Source organism: Peromyscus californicus, unplaced genomic scaffold, assembly GCF_007827085.1.
Source record: "Peromyscus californicus insignis strain IS unplaced genomic scaffold, ASM782708v3 Scaffold_9__1_contigs__length_137607984, whole genome shotgun sequence".
Lineage (NCBI taxonomy): Eukaryota > Metazoa > Chordata > Mammalia > Rodentia > Cricetidae > Peromyscus > Peromyscus californicus.
Window position 1 is genome coordinate 104,528,356 of NW_026294617.1, and position 24,445 is coordinate 104,552,800.

Here is a 24,445-nt window from a genome sequence, read left to right on the forward strand (position 1 = left end):
ACACACACACACACACACACACACACACACACACACACACACACACACACACACCAATCAATCAATCCACACACTCAATCCATTAAAATTAATAAAAAACGAATAAACAGGCCGTGTATGTTAATGCACACCTCTAATCCCAGAATTTGAGGGTAGAAGCAGACCAATCTCTGTGAGGTTTAGGCCAACCTAGTCTACATAGTAAGTTCCAGGGCAGCCAGAAATACATAAAGAGACTCTCTCAAAGAAACAAAAAAAGGAACATTTTTAAAGTAATAATTTTTGGTTATGAGCCTATCCTTTAACAGCTGAGCCATCTCTCCATGCCTGTAATTATAATTTTTAAACCCTCATTAGCAGTCAGGCAGTGGTGGTGTTTCCCTTTAATCCCAGCACTCGGGAGGCAGAGGCAGACAGCTCTCTGAGTTCAAGGCCAGCCTGGTCTACAGAGCAAGTTCCAGGGCAGCCAAGGCTACACAGAGAAACCCTGTCTCCAAAAAAAGCAAACCAAACAAACAAAAATACACCTCATTGACGTCCTCCAGGTGATGACATCACACAGAGATGATGACTTAAGAAGCAACACACAGGTCAGAGTTGAAGGTAAATTCCCTGTAGTGAGCATGAAGGATGAGGAGCTGGTGGTGGGCTGGACGGGCACTCACTAGGGCTTTCCCATGAATCTCAAGGAAACAGACCCATGTGCAGAAGTCAAAGACATAAAACTGGAGGAGACCCTTGGGGAGAAACTAGCCCCTTCATTACTTCTCCAGAGAAACAGCCATGGGATAGACAGATGGGCAGAGAGCATATGTGAGGAGACATGTATTATGGGAAATGGCTTACAGGTTTATGACAGCTAAGCAACCCCATGTTTATGTCATCTGCAAGCTGGAGAGCTCTTAGCCTAAAGGCCAGAGAACCTGGAGCACTGATAGACTGGCTCCCAATATGGAGCCAAAGGCCTAAGAATGGGAATGAGGTGGGTGCTGTGGTCTTAATCTTAGACTCCAAAGGCTTAATAACAAGGGGCTTCAGTGCTCAAAGCCAGAAAAAAAAATGGATGACCAGCTCCAGGGGAGCTTCCTTCTCTTGTTTGTCCCACTCCAGCCCCGATCAGATTGGATATTGACCAACACATACTGATAAGAGCAGGTCCTCTTCACTCAGTGAAAAGACTCAAATCCTTACCTCTTACACAGAAAGCATGCTTTACCAGCCATATGGGCATCAGTCTGTTCAAGTTCATGTACAGAATTAACCATCACAACCCTATTAGATGAAGTTTGTGTAGGGATTGGATATAGGAGATAAAGGATGAGGCTGGAACGGGAGGTAAGAACTGGATCTCACAGAAACTTGGACATTTCTAGTGGGAGATAAAGAACTTCTGAAGAGACCTTTGAGTGAGTATACACTACACTCACTTAAAGCATAAACTAGAGGCAGCGTATAACAGTCTAGAGGCAGCATATTACTCAGTCTAGAGGTGGTATAATACCCAGTCTTGAGGCGGCATATTACCCAGTCTAGAGGTGGCATATTACCCAGTCTAAAGGCAGCATATAACCCAGTCTAGAGGTGGCATATAACCCAGTCTAGAGGTGGCATATTATCCAGTCTAGAAGTGGCATATTATCCAGTCTAGAAGTGGCATATTACCCAGTCTAGAGGTGGCATATAACCCAGTCTAGAGGTGGCATATTACCCAGTCTAGAGGTGACATATAACCCAGTCTAGAGGTGGCATATTATCCAGTCTAGAGGTGGCATATTACCCAGTCTAGAAGTGGCATATTACCCAGTCTAGAGGTGGCATATTACCCAGTCTAGAGGTGGCATATAACCCAGTCTAGAGGTGGCATATTACCCAGTCTAGAGGTGACATATAACCCAGTCTAGAGGCGGCATATTACCCAGTCTAGAGGTGGCATATTACCCAGTCTAGAGGTGACATATTACCCAGTCTGTAAAGGCAATGGATATCAAATAAGGAAAGGCAGAAATCCAGAGACTTGTGTTGAAACAGGTGGTAAATTAGAAGGGGGGAGAATGGGGGGGGGCGGTTAGAAGAGATTCGAGAATAAGTTGGGCTCAGGTCACAAGTACTTACAAGGAAGAAGCAAGAAGAAAAACACAATTTCAAGATTTTGAACTTGGATAAGACAAGACTAGTGATGCCTTGAAAAAGAATAAAGAGGTTAAGTGGAGGGTTTTATTGGGGACAGGGAGTTGGTGTTGAGCCTGGTTTTCACATAGACACACACTCTGTGCTTATTGCCAAAATGCCCTCTATAAAAACAGCAGATTGTGTTGATGACTGAGTGCTTGAATGCATCAATTTGTCTTACATGTCATTTTTTGGGAGAGTGCCGCACTTTGACTGTGGCCTCCACGCAGATGCTCCTGTAAATCCCTTACATGGTTCGATGAACATGGACTATGAAACGACATTCTATCCCACTGATGCCAACACAAAGCAGTCAGGAAAAATGCCGTTTTGCAGATTATTTCACAGTCCAGCAGCTGCAATCTCATGCTCAGAATCAGGAGACTGCTCCTTTTATTACAGAACGCCACATGCACATCCATCCAACTCTGTTCCACCCTTTATACAGAGGGCGAGTCAGGGCCACAGAAGTTGGTTGGCCTTTATTTTTTCAAGTTTAAACCCACTTCATTTTCATTCAGTTTGATACATCAGAATTATCAGGAATTTGATTCAAGCCTATTTTTGTCAGGCACTGAAAACTAAAAGTGAGTAAGTCAAAACTTCTCCCTTCACAGAGCTCAAACCCTGAGAGGTGAGTCAATCACCTTATATATGTGAACAGAACATCACAAGTTAGATCTCGGTATGTGGCTTGGTTGGATCACTGAGTGTGATCCCCAGCATCCCGGAACAAACAACTAAATAGATGACATAATGGAAACATTATAAAAATGCTGTAAAAAAAAAAAAAAAAAAACAAGACTAGGGAAAAATACTTCCTATAGCACTAAATACTTCCTGCAACACTGAAAAATAAAAATAAAAAACTAAATAAAATAAAATAAATACATGTTATCAGGCTGGGCATGGTGCACGCCTTAATCCCAGCACTCAGGATGCAGAGGCAGGTAGATCTCTATGAGTTCAAGGCCAGCCTGTCTGCATACTAAGTTCCAGGACAGCCAGAGCTAAAACATTGGAAGGCCCTGCCTCAAACACAAAAGAAACAAATGTTGCAGAATAGAGTGACATTTGAGAAGAAGGAAAGACCTCTCGCTCTGAGGCTCAGCCCTGACCAGGGGACTTATGTAGATCCCCTTACTAAATCCATACTCTATCTTTTTTAGACAAGGCTTCACTATATACCCGAGGCTGGCCTTGAACCTATAATCCTCTGGCCTTAATTTTCTTCTTATTTATTTATTTATTTATTTATTTATTTATTTTTACTTATTTACTTACTTATTTAGAGACAGGGTCTCTCTACATAGCTCTGGTTGTCCTGGAACTCACTGTATAGACCAGACTGCCCTCAGATTCAGAGACCCTCCTGCTTCTGACTCCTAAGTGCTAGGAATAAGAGTGTGCACCACAACACCTGGCTGGCCTTAATTTTCTAAGTATTTAAATCTACTTCTTTGGGTTTTGTCTTTTTACTGTTTACTACTAAGATATGGTCCCATTCTGTAGCTCAGGCTGACCTAGAACTCACAGATATCCCTCTACTTCAGCCTCCTGGGTGTTAGGATGACAGATGTAAAAAAAGTGCTCACTTTTTATTATTTATTTGTTTATTTGTTTTGTGTGTTTGTGGTTGGGGGAGTGACAAACCATGGCACGTGTGTGCATGGCACGTGTGTGCACATCAATGGACAACTTACAGGAGTCAGTTCTCTCCTTCTACCCTGTGGGGTTTGGAGGTTGAACGAGGGTATCAGCCTTGGCAATAAGCACCTTGGGCTTCTGAGCCATCTCACTGGCCCTGGCTCACTGTTTTGATGAGGAAACAAAGCCTCAGATGACCTCATAAGTCAGGTCTTCCGAGCTCCAGAACTCATGTGCTTTATTTGAGTAATCATAAGCCCGGTGGGAAATGGACAGTCACCAGCTGTGACTGAAGGACTGGGAACAAGCACAGAGCCATGCCTGAAAGCACAGAGCAGGGAAACGATGGGAATCCCAGGTGACTGTGTTTGGGACCATTAGCGGAATGGCTATCCAAGTATCGCAACCTATTTGACTTAAAACCTTGGAGGCCAGTGATTTTCAAACTACGCTACTGGGACAATGACCATTCAAGGAATTCTGCATTTATTTAACTTTTATAGACTAGAAGGGTTTGGGTAGGATTTATTTTAATAATAAAAATGTCCCATTTCCAAAAATAATATTTAAAGAATCTCCACAGTAACAAAGCAAAGGTTGCTACAGATTGGTAAGAATGAAAAATGGAGTTCAAGGATCTAACTCTTTTGGCTACCAAAAGAGAAGGCATAGGACAGAGGACAGAACAGCAGTATCCCACAGACACTTTAGGAAGACACACGTGGCCACTGTACAAAAAAACAAGCTATGGTGGAAACAGCTGGCCAGCAGAGCAGATACGTGGCTTCGGAAATGGCACAAAGTAAAGCTTCTAAGGACCAAGAGACACCGGCAACAGTACTACAATAAAGCCAAGAGTTTTAATAAATAAGGGTGGGATATGTAGCTCACAGGCGGATCAATCACCTAGCACATTCTAGGGCCTGGGGAAAAAAGTAACTAAAAACAGGGGCCAGCCAGAAGGTTCCATGGGTAAAGGTACTCACTATGCAAGCCTAGCAACCTGAGTTTCGCCATCCCATAATCTATGTAAGGGAGAAAGGAGAGAACCAAGTCCACAAAGCTGTCCTCTCACCTCCACACATGCATCATGGCACACATGCAGGAACATGTGTCTGTGTGTGTGTGTATGTGTGGTGTGTGTGTGTGTGTGTGTGTGTGTGTGTGTGTGTGTGTGTGTACAAACACATAAAACAAAACGTTTTTTCAGTAAATGAAAGCAAAAGGAGCTCAGCCCAAATTCGCTTCAAGGAGTAAGCTAGAAAGCAGAAGCCCAGGTAACGAGTTCAGACAGCCGGGCAGCACAGCACAAGGCAGGGGACAGCAGGAAGAGCGAGTGGAGTAACAGCCAGCTTGGTTTTCACTTGGTTCTGACACTGAATGTGAGGTGTCTGCAGCATCTAGGAACAAGGCATCACAAAGCAGCCAGGTCCACGGGTGTGGAACATCGGAGAGTCGAGCAAACGACATGAGGAGAAATCAGTCACTCGGCTCATTTCTGCCTTCTAGTTACTAGTATCAGGGTCTGTGTTGTGTGTCCACTCCCTCCCAGCCACCCTTGAGGCTCCATCTTTGTCCACATCTTTGTCTCTTAGTGTGAACAGAACTGTTGTCCACAACTTCTTTACTACTCCTTAGATGCGAGGTCTTGACTCTCACTTCCTAGGACACGTCTTAAAGCACAGGCATAGCGCTTTAGAACAACTTCGGGATGTGCACACAGGAACACCTCTGGGACTGTGGCTCTGTAGTACAGCACTTGCTTAGCATGTATGAGGTTCTAGGTTCAATCCCAATACCACAAAAAAACTATGTTTAGTAATTTTTAGAACCAATCATGGTAGTATATGGCTGTAATATTCAAGGTACAGAAGAAGGATGAGGAGCTCAAGGCCCCCCGTAGCTAATGAGTTTGAAGTGAGCTTGGCTTATATGAAACCCTGCCTCAAAAATAATAAATAAACAACACCTTAGAGCCAGACATGGTGGCACATGCCTATAATCCTAGCATTCAATGTGCAGAGGCAGGAGGATCACAAGCCTGAGCTATATATCAAGAACCTGTATTGGTGACCCTCATGATACAAAACAACCCATTTACCTCTTTGTCCAGCTTAAGCTGAGTCTGACCAGGGCACAGGTCATCAGCCTGTAACACAATAATAATAATCAGCACAATAATAAGGAAGGAGAATTTGGGGGGAAGGCTGGTAGTATAGATAGCATGCACATGGTCCTGGGGGCTCCACCCCTAGAGTAGAGAGAAGGGTGGAGATGAGTAAGAGAATGAACAATAGTATGAGCTCAGTGACTTTTTCCCGAGCAATGTTGACATGATAATAAGGCAGAGACACTGTTTATTGAGAGTTAGACAGGCGTGGAGGCATAGGTTCGTAATTCTAACATCTGGGAGGCTGAAGCCAGTCTAGGCTACATAGCAAGATTCTGATCCAAAAAAAAATTTTTTTTTCTTTTTTTAACTCTGAAGGGAAGTATCAAATACAGCTGGGGAATCCTGCCATGTCAAGAAGTAAAGAACTAGTTGGAGAAAAGTATCTTAAGTGACTCCTAAGTCCTAAACGTGAAGGAAAGCCTGGTAGCTCAAAGGAACTACAAACCAATCCAACAGACTGTTTGCCACCTGGGTCGGGCTGGGCACCCTGCCAGCCAGAACACCAGAATAAGGAGGCGCAAAATAAGTTTGCTCTTGTTTTTGTTTTTGTGATGTTGGCTCTGCTGGAGAATCTCTCCTAGGGCCATTCACAACTATGTAAGCCCTCTACCTCACCTATATTCAGCGCCCTCAACTTAAGCTTTGAGTCCAAGCCCAGAACCTCCAACAGTAAGACCACAAGCCCACCAAAAAAAATATGCCCCAACATTTAAAAGTAACTTTTGGAAATCCACATTTTTTTTTTTTTTTTTTTTGGTTTTTCGAGACAGGGTTTCTCTGTGTAGCTTTGCGCCTGTCCTGGAACTCACTTGGTAGTCCAGGCTGGCCTCGAACTCACAGAGATCCGCCTGGCTCTGCCTCCCGAGTGCTGGGATTAAAGGCATGCGCCACCACCGCCCGGCTGGAAATCCACATTTTTATAAACTGTTTCCAGTAAACTTTTGACAGACTTCCCAAACTATATTAGTGATAACTCTCATACACACTGGCAACCTAAAATCCAAGAAGACTCAAAATGGAAGAGAGAGGGGATGAATTTCCCAGAAGACAAATGGACTCCATCGATCACATTCTGGCTGTTACAGCACTCCTATCCAACTTGCCCCAACCCCAAGGGAGGGCTCCAGGTGCAGGCCTTTCTCTAATTGGTTTCCATTCCCACACCTTCCTCTTAGGTCGTCAGTTTCTGGGATAATTGGTACCTATAAATTCTTGCTAGAGTCAGTTCCCTTTCACTGAAAAGGTGCTTATCTTGCAAACCGAGGGAGCAATTATAGTCTGTGTTTAACTAATTTTGCCCCTGCCGTTTAATACCTGGTGTTATTTGCTGCGTCCTGTAGTGATATTTCTAGAGAATAGTCAGAAAGGCACCCGAGAAAATGATGTTAGTATTTGAGTCCCGCTCTCAGAAAAATTATCATACTAATAGATCATAATTTACTTATTCTAATTTGGCAACATATGTTGCATTACTAATCTATTAATAGAAATTTATTCCCCCATGACTTTGTTAAGTGAACATCTTGCCAAAGTGTTTGATAGCTCTTTTGTATTTTGTTAGCAGAACGGGATTTGACGAGCCACGGCTTGCAACTTCCTACAGCAGCACTTCTTATTCCGGTACCTCATGATGGAGGGGACTGGATGGAGCTGCCATAAGAAGCCCTTCTCTGAAATGCGTGGTTGTGTTCAGTGTAAAAAAGAGTTAAATACATTTTCCCTTATATTACATAGTAAATTCCTTCTGTTATCTCATAAGATGAATTCTTGTTCCCGGTTCTAGAACCAGCTGTTTTATATAATCAAGTGGATTACGCGTATTGAAAATTCAACTTCTTGGTCTGAGTATGGTGACACAAGCCTTTAATCCCAGCACTCAGGAGGCAGAAGCTAGTGGACCTCAGTGAGTTCGAAGCCAGCCTGATCTATATAACAAGTTTCAGGCCAGCCAAGGCTTAATAGTGAAACCCCTGTCTCAAAAATAAAAGAATTTAAGAAAGAATATCAATTTCTTCCTTCATTGGCTCTTAGCAAGCTTAGCATCAACTCACTGTATCCCCCGTCAAATGCATAACTTTCTGCCATATATTTTTCATAATTCAGCTCACTTCTAAATCCATTTTAGCTTTACCTTCTTAAGTCATCTTACCTATTTTTAACTTGGTTTTTTACCTTTCTCTGAAAAGATCATGAATCTCCTCAGGTTTTAAGCAGGTAAGAGTATAAATGGGTAGATGGATTAATGGCTAATGGAAAAAAATACACCTGATATTGAACTGCTAGGATTTCCTTCCTGAGTCATTTACCTAAAAACACTGATTCAGCTCTAACAGTCAGGTACCCTTACTCTTGAGAACTTGACTTTAAATAGGTAAACTGAAACAATGTGTTATAAAATGTGACTTGCGGTATAATAAACCAAAGAAGTACAATTAAAGTCTTATAGGCCCAGCCAACATGTGCTAAGGGCCAACCAAGAGCCCAGTGGAGAAGGAAGAGTCCTCTGCACACCATGCCAGGGCTGTTGTGAGTCAATAGTTAATGAGTTCTATTCTGATCACTGTAGAAACAACACTGTCCTCCGAAGGGAAAAGATCATGGCAACATGTAGGTGCTTCAGTCCTGTGGTTCCAAGATAGTTTTCTCAAGAGACTGATGCTGAGATGGTATTGACCATAGTCAATTTTTCTATCCATCATCAAAAAACATTCAAGATCCTATCTTATTTTTCAGAACAATTTTGTTTATGATGACAGGCACAAAATTGTTGTATATGTGTTATTCTTAATATTTTTTCAAATGTATGCTTGTCTTAGGGCTGGAGACATGGCTCAGCAGTTAAGAGCACCAACTGATCTTCCAGAGGACCCAGATTCAACTCCCAGCACCCACAAGGCAACTAACAGCCTTCTATAACTCTACTTCTATGGAATCAGACATGCTCTCCTGGTTTCTATGGGTACTGAATGCCCATAGCATGCAAACATACATACAGGCAAAACACCAAAACCTAATCAGTCAATAAATAAACTTAAACGTGTGTGTGTGTGTGTGTGTGTGTGTGTGTGTGTGTGTGTGTGTGTGTGTGTGTGCTTCTCTTAATAATGACATTTGGAAAAATGATGGCTTCAAAGTCTAAAGAAACCGAGTTCCATATAAGTAGAAAAAGAAAACTAGAGAGAGGAGATGGAGAGATGCTTCAGCAGTTAAGAGCTCAAGCTGCTCTTCCAGAGGACCCAGCAGTTCCTAGCACCCACCATCTCTAACTCCAGTCCCAGGAGATACAACATGCTCCTCTAGCCTCTTCAGGTACCAGGTATGCATGTGGTACACAGACATACATGCAGGCAAAAATACCTATACACATTCAAAAAATAGTAAAAGAATATTTTTTAAAAGACTAGAGAGAATTATGACTTAGGAGATGTACAGAATCAACTCTAATATGCCTTCTTAATTTACTTTTTTCAGGGCAACATATTGAAGTTTGAAAATAAAAAAAAACTCATTAAAGACAACATGTTTTGAGCATAAGACATTACCTTTGGCATAATCTTCAACATATTTTTTCATTTTTTTTTACTCTTTTTAAACATATGTGTATGTTTATCAGTAGGTATGTGGATATGAGTGCAGTTGCAAACAGAGGCAAGACCAGTCAGAGCTGGAGCTAGAGTTATAGGCATAAGAGAAAAAATGGGCTAGGATATTGTCTAGTGGTATAGTATTTGTCTGGCATGTGCAAGACCCTAAGTTTCCAAGCACAACACAGAGAGAGAGAGAGAGAGAGAGAGAGAGAGAGAGAGAGAGAGAGAGAGAGAGAGGGAGACCTTTGTAAAATATACTTGCAATCTACTCAATACAAAGAATTCTCATACTTTTGTACATTCTAATGTGTATTAAAGGCTAAAATCTGCGAGGCAGATTTTTGCAATGTTTATTAATTGTATTTAACAGGGAACACTTTCAACATAGAACATTCCTAACCTTTCACAGGCTGCCATGGTTTCATTTTGTGAAACGATGCTCTAAGGCCCTTGGGCCAATGTTGGGAGTTCTCTCTTGTGGGTTAGAGCAATGGGTTCTGGTATCTAACCCACAGCATGCTAAGCAAGTAGTCAACCACTAAGAAACACTCCAGCACAGCATTAGGAGCTCTCAGATAAACCAAATGAGAGATTGTGATAAAGCTTGAAAGAGTTAAAGGAGCACTGAATTTCTCTGAAACCCATTAGCAGAACTGAGCCGTCCATCTCTGTGTCAGTCCGAAGAAGACCAACTCCCCACAGATGTCCACGTCCCAATCCCCGAGACCCATGTGTGTTATCTTATACAACAAGAGGGACTTCGTAGGTGTGACAGGAGAGATTATCCTAGATTGCCTGGTAACCCAGCATCACCGGGGTCCTTACGTGAGGGGAAGAAAAGAAAGAAGTCAAGATGGTGCCTAGCCCAGAGGCTGAAGTGACATGCTTTGAAGACAAAGGGCCAGGGACCAAGAAATGGGAGCAACTTTAGAATGTGGCAAAAGCAAGGAGGTCTATTCCCACCAAGGTCTATTCCCACCGAGGTCTATTCCCACCAAGTTCTATTCCCACCAAGGTCCATTCCCACCGAGGTCCATTCCCACCGAGGTCTATTCCCACCGAGGTCTATTCCCACCGATGTCTATTCCCACCAAGGTCTATTCCCACCGAGGTCTATTCCCACCGAGGTCCATTCCCACCGAGGTCTATTTCCACCGAGGTCTATTCCCACCACAGCTTTCTGAGAGAGAAAGTCCCACAGCCACCTCTAGTGAAACTGGGGCTTCAGCACTCCAGACTACACACTAATACATTTGTGTCATCTTAAGTGACTAATTGCTGAAGGGTCTTTCTCTCTTTTTTTCTTTTTTATTTCTTTTATGTCTGTTTGTTTGTTTAGACACAGTCTCCCTACATAGTCGTGGCTGTCCTGGAACTTGCTGTGTAGACCAGGCTAGCTTAGAACTCACAGAGATTCACGTGCTTCTGCCTCCTGGGTGCTGGAATTGAAGGCATGTACCACCAAGCCTAACCATTTCTTACAGAAGTAATAGGAGATATAGAGAGAGACAGATATCTTTTGTTGTTGTTGTTGTTGTTGTTGTTTCAAGACAGGGTTTCTCTGTGTAGTTTTGGTGCCTATCCTGGACTCGCTCTGTAGACCAGGCTGGCCTCGAAATCACAGAGATCCTCCTGGCTCTGCCTCCCAAGTGCTAGGATTAAAGGCGTGCACCACCGCCGCCCAGCGAGACAGATATCTTAATAGTTAAATGTAAAAATTGATTTTAAAAAAATGCTTTCTGAGAAAAAAACGCCGAACTGCCTATGTGTCTTTGCTTCTTCCTTGGTTTATACACTTCCGCCACCACCGCCAGCCTCCTCTGACATCAGATTCCAGCTTCTTCTGCTTTCCACTGTTGGCTGAATACCAGACTCTCAAGGGAGCTTCTGGGGCCCTCCTCCACGCAGGACTGGGCATCCAGCTTCATTACTGAGTAGTTAGCAGCTTTCTACTTCTCCAGAGTGCAGACTACCGTGGTAGGGCGACCCCAGCAGCTGTGGTGTAACCCGCCCACAGAATACCTTTTAAAAAGACACATATACATACTGTCTCTCCTGTCCCCTGGCGGATCCTACCTAATATAATAGTGCTCAGAGAACTCACCTACATTCACCAGGGCACGCTGAGATCTGCTTCAAGCCAAGTGCCTGTCATCTGGGATCATATGTGAGAACATTACACAGTACCCGAGAGAGAACGCAAGTCAAAAAAACTTCACATCGGACTTTAGCTCCTGCTCCAATACATCTCCCTTAGCTAGCCTTTCTACACATGCTCCGAGTTCCTCACAGTTATTGAACATACAGCATCAATACCTTTAAATGCCTAATCTGAAACTAAAAATTGTTTAAATAATTGAAAAACTGGTTAGCTTTGTAACTATGCAGTTTTTCCTCATATCACACGCTTGCTTAAAGAGAAGCTGTGGTGACTTTGTTTCTAAAAATAGTACATCCCGTCTTCAGTTCAGTCAGCAAGGCCAGATCTGCTGGGTGGGGGGGGGGGGGGCGGTATGTATCTAGATTATAAGGTAAGAGCAAAGGGAGCTGTATAATTTCTTCTCTGAAACAGAAGAAACCAACCCTGAAGGAGTTTACAAGGGCAATTCATCGGGGCTTCCAGACACGTTCTTCATAGAGCCCATAGAGGGGAGAGGACAGCATTTTGACAAAAAGCTAAAGATTCAATGCACCATCATGAAACGCGTAAGCTTAAAATCCCACTAAACTTCTGTTCCCGCTATTTTTAAAGTTGTTTCTTTTTTTAAGTTTTGTTGTTGTTGTTGTTGTTGTTGTTGTTGTTGTTGTTTTAAAAGTGTTCCCACTATTTTTAAAGGTGATACCCTGCACCACATGACCTGGCTGGAATCTAGCTCTGCTGGCTGACTGTGGGCAAATTCTTTAACTTCTTCATTTCCCCATCCCTGAATGAAGATGGCAGTGGAACCCTCACTGCTCCCCTGGCATAACCAGACCTCGTGGACGTGTTTGTCAGCCCCTGCTGCAGCTGCGTATTTCTATCCTCCCTAAATCACTTCTGACAATATGATAATTTTCCCCTTTGAACATCCCAGAACTATGTTATAGAGCATCTAGAGACACAAACAGTAGGCTTTTATGGCTCCCACCCACTACTCTCCATATAACCCAGAATCCGTCCTCCCCCAGGACTCTGACCTTCCAGAAGGCAGAATCCACACCATCCCTAGATCTACCGGAACCTCGGCCTCCCCCCCCCCCCCCCCCCCCCCCCGTGAGCTAAGCCAGGTGTTCCCATCCTGAAGAGTGAGCCTCCAAGAAATATTAATGCTGAGTGGGAGCTCCCTGTAAAGGCAGCAGGTTGCTACCCCTTTGGGTTTTGCATAGCAGATGTTTACATTACAATTTGTAATAGTAGCAAAATTACAGTTGTGAAGTAGCAACAAAAATAATGTATGATTAGGTTCCACAACATGCGGAACTGTACTGAAGGGGCCGCAGCATTAGGAAGGTTGAGAACCACGGCTGTTGAAGATTATGCTCTGCATGTCGACTCTTCCTCTGTCGCTCTCCATTACCTACTCCACTTCGCCAAGTTGTTGGCCAGTGCACAAAAACCATCGCTCAAACTGGAAAATCCCCAAGTCCAACTCAGATCTCAACCCAGTAGTGCTGGTCAGACTCCTGGAGAATCCCTGCAGGTGGCTTAGAAACTGTACCCAGGAACCCTGCCCATCCAGGTACTCAACCTAGTGCAGAGATACTCAAGCTAGTGCCAGCGGACAGAGGAAGGGTAAGAGCCAGGACCGTGTACCTGCAGCGCAAGGCACAGTGGCTGCTCAGAAAGAGAGGGAAACTCGGTCTTCCCCAGGGATGAGCCTCCTAATTGGTTATCCAGTACCAAACGGTCAGCCATAAAAACATACGCACAAGGAACGCTGAACAGATTCAGCAGGGTGTGTTCATACATTTATTCTGTAGAGGCATGAATTTGAGAGGGAGGAGGGGGAGGCAAAGGAAAGGGCTGAAGGAAGGAGAGAGAGGGGAAATGACATAATAATTTATTACATTTCAATTAAAGATAAATTATAGAAGAGTGAAGGAAAAACTCTTTTCGTCATGGGGGAACAACAGTCATTGCTTCTTGTATAAAGAAGCATACCCCTGGCTGGAACAGTCCCAAACAATGCCTTTGTTATGGCTATCATCATTGCTGGAAGGGTTTTGAATATGATCTCACACTAACGGCTCAGGCTGGCCTTGAACTCATGGCAACCCTCCTCCCTCAGCCTCCAAGGTGCCATGATGATTTCTGTCGGTACTCAGACTGGGAACAAACCCAGAAAGAACTGGAGAGATGGCTCAGTCTTTCAGAACACTTGCTGCTCTTACAGAGGACCCACATTCAGTTCCCAGCACCCACGGCCTAGCTCAAAAGAAAAAAATTTCATGAAAAAGAAGATAAAATAAATGAACTACCTCCTTGTTCTCGGATCTTTTTCCTTTCAGATTAACAATTAATTTTCTTTTTGTAGCGCTGGGGACTGAACCCAGGGCTTTGAGCATGCTAGGCAAGTACTCTACCACTGAGCCACACTCCCGGCCCTCTCCTGTCTATCATTGGTAATTCAATTTCTCTTAAGAAGCAGTGCCATTTGGTGAGAGTTTGTGGTGTCCCATGTCTCGGTCAATATGTCGGATGGCACACATCTTTATCAAGCCACACTTAGTACTGCAGGACAGCCATGCACGTCTGTCAAAATATTTAGCACCAACCACTCGTTAAAGTGTCAGCACACATTTAAGATAACCTCGCGTCAAAACAGACAGAAGGCACACACTGGAATGATCAAAAGGAGCACTTGTCTTCCAGGCTGTTCCTAAAATATGTGTGGGCTCCTGCAGCAGACGCCACTAAGCCCAGCTTGATCTTGAGTGTCGGGAGTCACCTGCTCTCTCCCAGTCCACAGTCCACTCTAGGTCATCTTCAGCATACCCTTGCTTATCCATACCCTTACCCTTTTTGTGTGCTGTGTGCCTGAAGCCCAGGGATCCTGGAATGAAATCACGGTGCTTCTCAGCTATTACCTAGTCACGTAGGAAAGGGAAATGAGGTGAAATGGAGAAAGGCTGGCTTTCTCGATTACACAATGTTCTCCAAGGAGGCGTGTAAAACCGCCTGTCACTTCATGGACTCGTGGCGGTTCTGGAAAGAGGAAAGCAAGGCAGGGAAGATGCCAGAAGCCGGAAGTCCACAGGGGACGGAAGCAAAGAGCCTTTGTGTGAGGAAGAAGAGAGCTGGAGAGTAAGACGATCCAAAGATGGAGAACCTGGAAGACCAAGAAAGAGCAAGAAGGCAGGAAACTCTGGTTCACATGAGTCATCACCAAAAATACTGTGCTGAGAGCCGGGTAGTGGTCGTGCACGCCTTTAATCCCAGCACTGGGGAGGCAGAGGCGGGCAAATCTGTGAGTTCCAGGACAGCCTGGGCTACCAAGTGAGATCCAGGACAGCCAGGGCTACACAGAGGAACCCTGTCTTGAAATACCAAAAAAAAAAAAAAAGATTGTGGATTTTCTCAGATATGGTAACAAGTGGTTTTTTAAAGTGCTCCTGCCTTATAAGTCCACACTGAATTTCATAAGTAAAATTACATATCTGAGCTGCATGGGGCTTCTGTTTTGTTTTTGTTGTGCTAAGGAGCCAACCCCTGGCCCTCAATAGTTTTCACGTTTAAATACTCCAGGCCAGGGCCTCCAAATAAAGGTACCTGTTGACCTGACAGTCTGAGTTCGGTTCCCAGGCCTCACAGGCGGAAGGAGGGAACTAACTCCTGAGTGTTTTCCTCTGGACTCTGCCGGTCTGCTCCGGCACAGGTGCACATATTCCCGCACCCATTAAATAAAATGTAAATAAGAAATCGAGTAAATAAACAAATATTCCAGAAAAGAGGAACTGAAAAGAAAAGGTTGAGGAAAGACTGGGACAGAGAGAGAGAGACGACAGACGAACTCAGAAAGAAGATATAAACAGCACCAGAATGGCAGATGTATTCACTATTGTAGAAATTTTCCAAAACAGGTGACTGTGAGTTCTAGGCCTGTGTGGTCTACGTAGTGAGTTCCAGGACATCTAGGGCTGCGTAATGAGACCCGGTCTCAGTAAATAACTTAACAAGTCATTGAAATATAAATAGATAACACTTATATTAAAAGACAGCTACAAACCAAGCATGGTGGCGCACACATCCATAATCCCAGGACTAGAGTGGTAGAGGCAGGATAATCAGGTAGGTCACCCTCAGCCAGAACATAGTCAAGACTACATGAGTCTCTGTCTCAAAAACATCAAAAATAGGGCCAGCAAGATGGCTCAACAGGTAAGGTGATTGCCGCAAAAAGCCTGGGGACTTGAGTTTAATCCTCAGAACCCACACGGTGGAAGGAGAGAACAAATTTTCAAACTTGCCCTCTGACCTCTGTGAGCACGGCAGAGGCACACACACCTACACTTACATACACACACCCAAGAAATAAAAATAAAAAGTAAACATAAATAAACACAGAGAAATTTCTTGAAAATCAAAAGCAACTACAAAAGACAGCTGTGTATGTGTGTAACATACAAAAGTGAAACATAGCAACATGGCACTAGAAACAGCTTGTTATCTCTGAGGAAAAAATAAAACTTATTTCTTGCACTTGAGACACTCTGTATGATGTGTTTTACAATATAAATTATTCATAAAAGGTAAAGAATCCAGCCACTTGAGAGCATCGGGTGTCATCAGAACTAATCATTAACTAATTGATCACCAGTAAGTGATCGTCAGCCACCTCGTACACCAATCTCATTTTAGTGTCTTGTTCCATTTACATTACAAATTGCCCTGGCATCACTAAAGCAGAAATCCCCAGCCATCTGTCCTGGCCTGCATTCTGGTGCTCCAGGCCGCAGAAGTACCAGCCTAAAGACTGACCCTATGGGTGTTTTTCCCTTACCCTCTACCTCATGCTTCATGTATTCTGATTAAAACCTTTTCTACTTCTACATCCCAAGATTCTCTTTGGTAAAACTGAGAGGGATTTTCTTCAGTGGGAACGGCAAAGCCGCTCTCTATTTATTTTTCTAATGGCTTGAACGGAAACTGAGACCCCCTTCAAAGTCCAGATTCAAATGAGGCTTGTCTCACCAACCCAGTCGCTAGGGATCACTTTGTGTCCTTACATCCTATTTGTCTCAGCGAAGTCCTGAGGAGCCTGCAACGGCTGCTGGCTGACTTTAGGGAGATGTTATCATTTTTCCAACTTAAGCTCTGAACACAAAAGTACCTGAAAACATACAGCATTTGCTTATAGAAAAAAAAAATAGATCAAATTGAAGCAGCATATTGGCATTCATACAATGCACATTCTTTTAAAATATTTTCTTCTGAAATTTTTCTTTTCAATCCCAAATGGAAAATGAAGCAAGCCTGCATAACAAATACAAGGGCTGGAATGTTATTCTCTGTGTGAAATTTTACAGCAACAATTATTTTTAGTAACATCTGGGCCAAATGTTCTCACTGGACTTAGTTTATTCTGAAATTGGATAGCATGCAATACCAGGACAAAACCTACAAAAACTGCAGCACCAGTCTACAAGCGCCTCTAGAATTCGAATTAATATCCTTCCACACACAGCAACTAAGTTGCAGTAAGAAATTTATAACTCGGAGCATCATAGTCTTTTCGGAGCAAAATAAAATATTTTGTGACTGAAAAATGAGGAAAATCTATTTTTCAAGTCCGCTTGCTCTCATCAAGGATGGTTTAATGTTCCTTCATTCACTGTTCCATTATGGATGGCTTAATGTCCTATTTGTTATAAAAGCCAATAATATCAAGCCCCCAGGGAAAGGCACAAATTACAGCATCAGGCCTTCAACAGCAAATGGGGACATTCGTGTCCGATTTCTACAGCCTATTTTCCTCATTAGCATTTGAGTGCCATAATCACACTTACTTTAAAAAATGATGCTGGGGATAAAGCCCAAGACATTACATATGGATCGACCCTTTACTTTTTCTGATATAGAGTCTTGCTATGTAGCCAAGGCTAGACTTGAAGTCAGGAGTCTCCTGCCTCCGGTATGGCACATGTCTAAAATCCAGAGTATACTTTTTTGTTTGTTTTTTAGAGACAGGGTGTCTCCATGCATCCCTGGCTATCTTGGAACTCACGCTGTAGACCAGGCTGGCCTTGAACTCAGAGATCCACCTGCCTCTGCTTCCCAAGTGCTGGTATTAAATAGAGGTGAGTGCCACCACATCAGACTCCAAGAGTACTTTTAAATGTCTGAAACAAGATCCCGACAAAGTGTGTTCTGAACGCATGGCATGAACGGACTTGAAGAAATTGAATTGGTTAAAAAAGAAAGCACAAGCAGCATGGTTCAAATCGATGAAGGTTTATTTTCTATTTTCTCCTAAAATGTAAGGACTCCTGCGCCGGAGTTTCAGCTCACACTTCTCCAGCTGGTCTCTCACTGCTACTGATTTTACAAACAACCAACATCCTGGCCCAGGTACATAGGGAAGAGGACAACATTTGGCCCTTCTCTCCAGAAGCCTAGAGAAGCCAAGGGCAAGTGGGCAAGGAACTATTGGAGCTCAGGGACACAGCTGACACTGAAAAGGAGGAAAAGGTAATAAATATGATATTACACCTCTCTAGACTTACAGCAATAAGTATTGGATCAGCATGTCAGATTATTTTGAGAAGTCTGCACTGTGAGCTAACTTGATGATAAAGCTACCATGTTTCAAACCAGGCAGTGGTGGTACACGCCTTTAATCCCAGTACTCAGGAGGCAGACAGGTAGATCTGAGTTCAGGGCCAGCCTGATCAATAGAGCGAGTTCCAGGACAGCCAAGCCTACACAGAGAAACCCTGTCTTTAAAAAAAAAAAAAAGCTACCACCTTAGGAAGGTTGATTAAAGAAGGCCCTATGACATATTTTCTTTTGGGGGGGGGGAGTGGGGAACACTTTTTTTGTTTTGTTTTGTTTTGTTTCTGAGACAGGGTTTCTCTGTGTAACAGTCCTAGCTGTCCTGGAACTCACTTTGTAGACCAGGCTGGCCTTGAACTCACAGAGTTCACCTGCCTCTACCTCCCAAGTGCTAGCATAAAAGGCATGCACCACCACTGCCTGGCTGTTCTGTTATTTTCATTAAAACCATGCTGTGGGATGTTCTGTATGTTAAATGTGTTGCTCTGATTGGTTAATAAATAAAACACTGATTGGCCAGTAGCCAGGCAGAAAGTATAGGCGGGACAAGGAAAGAAGAGAATTCTGGGAAGTGGAAGACTGAGGCAGAGAGACGCTGCTAGCCACCGCCATGACAAGCAACATGTAAAGATACCGGTAAGCCACAAGCCATGTGGCAACTTATAGATTAGTAGAAATGGGTTAATTTAAGATATAAGAAGAGTTAGCAAGAAGCCTGCCATGGCCATATAGTTTATAAGTAATATAAGCATCTGAGTGATTATTTTATAAGTGGGCTGTGGGACTTCGGGGGTTGGCGGAAGCTGGAGAGAAAACTCTCTAGCTACAAAACCATTCTATGCTGGAGAAGGGGAGGAAAAAACCAACCCCCGCAAAAAAATAAACCACCCAACCATCCTGTGGAGAATCTTCTAGACATACCTAGAGTATAGCAAGAAGCATATTTGCATTTATGGCTTCCTATATCTTTTAACAATATTATACTATAATTTATTAGTAATGAAATCTAATCCAAAAGAAAAGCATTATCTTCTGCAAGTCAACATCTCTTGTACCACACTCAGGAGGCAGAGGCAGGAAGATCTCAGTGAGTTCAAGGCCAGACTCAGAATGGTCTAGAGAGAGAGAGCTTTAGGACAACCAGGGCTACAGAGGAAAAACCCTATCTCCAGGGAGAAAAAAGAAATCTCTTGCACCAAACACCAAATACATATTCTACATAAAGAGGTCTCCATGGCAACCTTCAACTTTGTGTCTACAACTCTATAGCAATTTATAATTGATAAGAATGGGCCTTAAGAAACAGAGATTTGGGGCTGGTGAAGTGGCTCAGAGGTTAAGAGCACTGACTGCTCTTCCAGAGGTCCCGAGTTCAATTCCCAGCAACCACATGGTGGCTCATAACCATCTGTAATGAGATCTGGCACCCTCTTCTGGCCTGTAGGCAACATGCAGGAGGAATATTGTATACATAATAAATAAATAAATCTTTAAAAAAAAAAAGAAAAAGAAACAGAGATTTAGCTGGTTTTGGTGGGGCATGCCTTTAAAAACAGGAAGATCCCTGAATTCAAGACCAATTTGGTTCACATAGTGAGTTCCAGGACAGCCAGGGCTACATGAAGACACCCTGTCTCAAAAAAGAAAAAGAAAGAAGAAAGGAAGGAAGGAAGGAAGGAAGAGAGAGAGAAAGTGAGAAAGAAAGAGAGGAAGGGAGGAAAGAAAGAAGGAAGGAAGAAGAAAAGAAAAGGAAAAAGTGAGAGCCTTTGACTTACAGGGACCTGCTTGGGATGGCTGACAGTCATGTGACCAGCCAAGTCCATCTACTGTCTGTGAAACGTCCATAAAAGCATACAGGCTCAGGAGATGTCACCCCAAAATATATCACCTTGACATTTGAAGAAACCAAAGCACAACACGTTTTATCTGATGTCCTTCCCATCTCCCCTCCAGGGAGGTCAGAGAAGGGAATTCTGTGACCTTCTCAATTAGGTCTTAATACTCTTGTGTGAGAGGTGTCCACCTGGTACCTGAAGGAAAGAAATGGTCTTACCTTTGAAGAAACAAATCTTGCCACATTCCCCAGGCCCTTCAGCCCACACCTGCTGTGTCTCGCCCACTTTTAGGCATCATCAAAGCTATCTACATCTTTCTACGTCACACACCAAGCAGGGAAAACACATTTACCTGCTTCTTGGGTCTTAATTTCTAATGCTCCTGTGCCATGTACAACTTTGATTTCTCTATTGGGTTTAAGCAGTTTCCTTGATGCTTTGTGTTTTGTTACAGGTGGTTCAGCCATCAACCTGGTAAAAAATAGAGACAATCTTTTCTATCATCATTACTGCCACCACGACACGTGATGCTTCCAGGAAGGACTACTTGGTCCATGCACAGAGTATGAGCTGGTGGAATAGAGCGAAGAAATCAGGGATCTAAATAATATCAACAAAGTCAGTTCTGGCTCTTGAAGGATGGAATGTTCCTTCCAACGGAGGACAGTGGATAGTTCTCTAAAGCAATACGCATAAAAATGTTTTTCTACCCAGACATCTCAATGGCCATGTTGTAACTACATTCTCAAGTGTGAGTGTTATACAGGAGTTTGAACTCCTTCTATATAATCAAGACAAAGGACAAAAGTAGGCTAAAGACTAATGTCATACCCAAGGTCCAAAAAACAATAGACAGCTTTACAAGGAAGGTCTCTATCTAAGCTATCGAGGCAGTTAGGTGTACATGAAGTTTAAGAAACTGTTAAAAGAAAAATCAGCACAAATCAAAATAGACTGAAATATACAGAGATGAAATTATATATATATATATAAAGAAAAGCCAACTGTAAGACCCACTGATCCCAAACACTAATCTAGGTTTCAGGTTGAATCTGGGTAAGCCACCTGCACAGTGAACAGTAGCTCTCACTTGGAATGCTGCAGACAATGGGCTGATCCATAACTTCAGTCTACTGTAGACACTTGGACGGATGGGCTAAGAACCCAGTGTACTGTAATAACCCTGAAAGGCTTTTGGCTCTGGCTGTGAACACATTAGCATGAACTTAAATCTGTTTCTTTGTTTGTCACAAGAGATATTTGCTTGCACTTTCTGCCTAAATGGATTGGGTCAAGAACCTAAGACCTCAAACAGTGAAATTTACAACTGGTACAGCAGCCAGTCACAGTTTTGAGCCCCAAATGAACTTTTTCCAGGGGAGCAAGGGTGGCATTTCTCCTTAGCTGTACTCATTAAAATAAGCGGTCTCTTTATGGGGTGTTTGTGTCTGCATTAAGAAATTCATGCTTTGTTTTCCTTTCCTGACTCCCCTCTGCTGTAATCTAAACCCTGCTATATGTTATCTTTTGGAGGGGTCCTTCACGATGTCACTGTTTAGAAATGTCACACATCCAGCCATTTGTTTCTGAGCTAGAGTGCAGGCTGTTTAGAACAGTGTCCCAGTTATTCTTACTAGGACTACTCAAAGCCACTAGAATGAATTTCTCTCAACATATCACTGAGCCTAATGTCTAGAGTGAAAAGAAGTCCCTCACTGTACCAGCAAAAGCTGGTATTTACACAACAAACAGATAATCAGAGGACCTCTACATTGAAATTGAGATTCGTATAAAAGGTAATTGAATGATACGCAACTTAATTTTGTTTGTTGTTTTTACATACACATAAATGAATTACATGTGACACTGATTCATACTTATACTGATTACAAGTCAATAAGCGAATTTCACTCTGGCTAAAATTAGACTGAATAATTAACAGATGGATTCCACTAACATTATGGAACACCATTTAGTCTCACTATGTAGCCCTGGCTGGCCAGGAACTGACTAGGGAGAGCAGGGTGGCCTCGAATTCACAAAGATCCACCTGTAAAGGTCTGTGCCACCACACCTGGCTAGGTGGATTCCCTTTTAAATGTCACTAAAGATGAGCATGTGGCTCAGCAGTAGAGCACCCACTCAGCATGTATGAGGCCTTGGGTTCGATTCCCAGTATCAAAGTGAATGAGAGAAATATATAAATGGCATACTCATAAGCAGATATTGCAATGTTGTATATATTTGTTTCATCAATCAACAAGTATTTTTTTTAATCCAGGTCAAGCCCAGAATGAATTTAAAGGGAGAAAAAGTACTCTGAATTTACAGCAAATTAAACATCATTTCAATGGCTTTAAATAAGTCCCCTGGCCCGATTTGCTTTAAACATGGAATACTGCGTAAGTCAGAAAACTATCCAGATAGGAGGCCTTCAAATGCTGGTGTGTGGTGCTTGCAGTTGTTGAGAAATGATACATGAGCTCCTTAATTAGGACGGTCCACATTCCCACACAGCCAGAGCAGGTATTTACAATCTCACCACCAGACCAGGAGAGACAAATACCCATGCTACTCTCCTAAGAAAAAACAGAGCCCTGCTTGCTTGCTTCCATTCATTGGTTGGTTTTTGTTTTGTTTTGTATTTTTGTTTTTCAAGACGGGGCTTCTCTGTGTAGCCCTGACTGCCCTGGAACTCATTCTGTAGACCAGGCTGGCCTCAAACTCAGAAATCCCCCTGCCTCTGCCTCCCAAGTGCTAGGATTAAAGGCCTGTGCCACCACCACCCAGCTAGCCCCATTATCTTAATTAAAGCCTTTGTGATCTTTTCCAAGACAACATGTGGGAAGGAACATGAAGTTACGGTGATTTTTACTATCCTGTTAATCCGATGTTTTAATAAAATGCAAAATAATCTAAAAGAGAAACACCATTTTTTTTTGGAGGGGTGCCAACCCTGGGCTGTCACTCACCTTCTGCTCGCTGGATGACTTTCCTCCCTATAAACACTGAGACAACTGTAAGTCCGCAACTCCAGTCTAGCCCTCGTACCTCCCCTGAAAAGTAGAATGTGGCGTGTGTGGCGTGCCCCATCTCAACTGTAGTCGCCTTCATTTTACAAGGAAGACAGCTATTAACCAACGCTTGTGGGAGGCTGAAAAATTGATATCTTTCTTCCATTCTTTTCATATTAATATTAATGTTGTTTTATTCTGAAACAATGACTATGGACCCCTGCCTGGCCTGAAATTCACTACACAGACCAAGCTGCCTTCAGACTCATAACTGACTAAGCTGGCCTGGCCTCCCAAGGGCTGGGATTCAAGGTGTGCACCACCGTGCCACACCCAGCTGATAATTTTTTTTTAATTCAAAAATCTAAAATGTCCATAAATGAGCATCTCCCTGAGAAACAGGTAGTATGGCCTGCAGTCAACGGAGGGTTCCTCGGCCTTATGCAGAGGGCATTAGTGTGTTCAAGCATGGGCATCATTTTATCAGGCCCCCACATTCAGAGAGATTGTCTTGGCATGGGACCAAAAAGGGGGGTGTGGTTTCCAGCTAGTCTGAGGAGGCCCGGAGAGCTGGCTTAGAGACCTTCTTCGTATTGGACTCCCCTAACTGAAGTGGCTCACGGTGACCAGGAGAGGTAGAACCCTTTCCAGAATAAATCCATCTTAACTCCATAGCACGGAAGCAGGAAAAATCTTCATTTCATTCTCTTTTTTTTTTTTTTTCATAAGGCTTACACCTGTGGCACACAAGACTGGGAAGATGAATCCTAGCCCTGGCTCTGCATTAGCTTATGCAATTCGAGGGGATGAAATGGGAAGAGAGGACTCCATGTTCACAGCTCGATGGGTGGGGCAAGCTCCTGTCTGTTGTTTGGTGTTCTGTGACTTAAACCGAGGATTGCAAAAAGCTGTAGAGGAAAATAGACCGTATCTAAACAGACTTTTGCTTCCATTCCAACATCTCTCCCACCCTAAAAGTTTATTAAATGTCTACATGCTTCTGGAATCAGTCTTTGGCCCCAAAGCCTCAAAGGCTATTGCTTGTAAGAGGTTATCCTTTTATTTGTTTTTTTAAGAGGGAGGGGTATACCATTGCTTAAAAACAGAGCCTAATTTTCTGTGTATTGTCTTTCAAGGAGATGTCACACAACTAGATCTAAAACTCTATAAAGAGCTCACGGGGAAGAGGGGTCTCAGGCCAGAGCAAATAAACAATCTCTTCTCCTAAATTCCCCTCCTATCCTTCCAAGTACACATATTTATCTCCA

At 43.1% G+C, this 24,445-nt stretch overlaps 1 protein-coding gene across 2 annotated transcripts in view; it reads right to left on the reverse strand.

Annotated features, from left to right (window-relative positions):
• Ank2 (ankyrin 2) overlaps positions 1–24,445 on the reverse strand; it is a 596,871-nt gene that overhangs the window by 479,636 nt on the left and 92,790 nt on the right. The window lies entirely within an intron of this gene.